The 2,699-nt window shown below is 41.0% G+C and overlaps 1 pseudogene; it reads left to right on the top strand.

Annotated features, from left to right (window-relative positions):
• Positions 1 to 423: 423 nt before the first annotated feature.
• LOC138625155 (putative nuclease HARBI1) lies at positions 424 to 1,976 on the top strand (annotated as a pseudogene).
• Positions 1,977 to 2,699: the final 723 nt, after the last annotated feature.

Raw genomic sequence — 2,699 nt, 5'->3', positions numbered from 1 at the left:
CAGCTGTGTCTTTTCAGCTTTACAACTGCACAAAGCAACACTGCGTTTCTCTGTCTGTCAACACTGAGCACACAGCAAACGTGTTTGAATAAACTTCACTGAATTGTCCCTGCTAGCAAGCAACTGCTGATGGACAACAACTGAGGGGTGCACTACAAAGTGAGATTAGTGGGCTAGCGAGGTATGCGAGACTAAAGCCAGAGTCGTCAGTATCATGAAGGAGGCTCTCTTTTAAGATGGGTAGATCTCCATGGTAATGTATGCTGCAAACTTAACCTGGTCCGGGGCAGATTACGTTCCTGGGTTTCGTTTAAATCGCCTATAAAAGCACCAACCTTTCACTAAACACCTCCTTTGAAAATGGCTCCACTGTTTTGTGAAAAATCTCGTGGATCTAAGTGCCTGAATTGTGTAACTCTTCGGATGGAGAACGATTTTCCAGACCGGAGTGATCCGGTGGCATTTCCTGACGATATTCTCTATGAGCGCAGAAGATTGTCAGCTGAGGGAATACGTTATGTTACGTTATACGTGCAAACTGATGGAGCCATTTGTCGGTAATGCCACTAAATGAAGCCGTGTGCTTACAGTTACACAAAGTGTTTGCTAATCGCTGTTTTTTTTTCGCGACAGGAACCTTCAAGCATCCAGCTGGTGATGCAGAAAGCTCGAGCCAGAATAATGTGCGTTGTGCAATTCTCAACGTTGTACTTGCTCTCATTAAACTGAATATGTTTGTAGTGTTTTCTGGCCTTTTGCCCACACTTACTGTGAGAGGTGTGTTTCATCAAGTCGCAGGTAGTATAAGTTAATAGTTCACTATATAAATAACCAGTATGATGTGAAAGGATTCCCTCTGGTGATAAGTGCAATAGATTGCACACATATTCCAATAAGTGGAGCCGTAGGGGAACATGAGGCTGACTTCGTCAACAGAAAGTCTTTTCATTGCATCAATGTTCAGTTAAACTATCCGTTACTCATATCTGTCAGGTGATTGGTGGCAAATAGCATGGAGGTACGCTAGAGCTTTGAAACACTGCTGCACAAACCATTTGTGCAACTGTCAGAAATAAATTAGATGTTGTACTTTTAAAAAGCCACCCTGGTATTTCTGGGGTTTTAGTCCTTGCTGGGTCACATGTTTGAGAAAGGTATGGCAGATACACACAATTCATTCTATCGCTTGTTTAAGTGTGTCACTGATGAAGTCATTTCTCTTTACTTGCTTAACAGGGCATGTTGATGGACTGCTAGTGGGGGACAGAGGCACATGTAACTGATGACCTCCTATCTGTGTCATAAGGGTCTCTTCCAAGTGAGCCTGCCAGACCATAACAGCATGCGTGATGCTGCACAACAATGCCACAATACGTAAGGAGAGCCTCTCATATTGCACTGGTGGCCCTTATCACTGTGGACCTCCAACTGGAGCAGCAATCAGACAGACCTTCACTGATCAGTTTTTTTTTTATGTAACTGAAAGTACAACTGTTTTCCACAAAGTTTTTTGTAAAATGTAAATACAAACAGAATGCGATGATTTTCAAATCATGTAAACCCATGTTTAATTGAAGTTAGACCAAAGACAACATATCAAATGTTGAAACGGAGAAATTGTATCGTTAAATTGTGGGCTGTTTTTTTAATGCAGTGCTGCCTGAAGCTGACCACCATCCAATATTGGTTTTCAGCCTTGTCCCTTGTGTACAGAGATTTATCCAGATTTTAGAAACCCATCCATCCATCCATCTATCATCTGCTTATCTGGGTCGGGTTGCAGTGGCAGCAGGCCAAGCAAGCTGACCCAGACTTCCCTCTCCCCCACAACATCTTCCAGCTCATCCTGGGGGATCCCGAGGCGTTCCCAGGCCAGCAGGAGATATAGTCCCTTCAGCGTGTCCTGGGTCTTCCCCGAGGTCTCCTGTCAGTTGGGTGTGAGGGAGGCGGCCAGGAGGATCCTGATCAGATGCTGAACCACCTCAACTGACTCCTTTCCGAAAGAGTAGCACCTCTTTCCAAGTTCCCTCCTGATGTCCGAGCTCCTCCCCCGATCTCTAAGGCTGAGCCCGGCCACCTACACTCTAAAAAGAAAATAGTTGAACCTACTCAATAAAATTACTTCAATTGGTAACACACAATTGAATTAAGTTTGTTCAACTTAATTTATCAAGTTATATTAACACAATTGATTTAAGTCAGAACTACTTAAAAACTGGATTCATTTCAAATCAACAGTTTACATTCGTGCAACTTAAACTTAAAGCAAGTCAATTTAAAATGTGAAGTTTTTCTAGCTCAAATATTTGCCTTATCCTAAAGTAAAATACTGTTCTTCAACAACCTAATAGTATACGTTCAGTTACAGTAGTTTTTGTAGTACCTTTAGTGTGTTATTTTACTTTGTTAAATGTCATTAAAATACTTCTCAAACAATTACAATTTTAAGTTGGCTAGAGATAAAAAATAGACTTGAATTTGTTAATATTAAGACTTTATTAACTTTATGGTCACAAAGACAAACAAATATGCAAATAATGCACAACACGCAATACATAACGTTTTGGCCCAAAAAAGTGTGCAACAGAATTTGGCCATGAGGCAAAAACTTTCCAATGGCACCACTGAAAATAAATACACGTAACATAGATGCCAAGAACAGTAATGTTAACTAGTTTTGTTGTAAAACTAATATGTAG

Source organism: Brachyistius frenatus, unplaced genomic scaffold, assembly GCF_029030835.1.
Source record: "Brachyistius frenatus isolate BFR_SWC_R1_liver_20210118 unplaced genomic scaffold, ASM2903083v1 Contig_59, whole genome shotgun sequence".
NCBI lineage: Eukaryota > Metazoa > Chordata > Actinopteri > Embiotocidae > Brachyistius > Brachyistius frenatus.
This window is presented reverse-complemented; position numbering and strand designations above follow the sequence as displayed.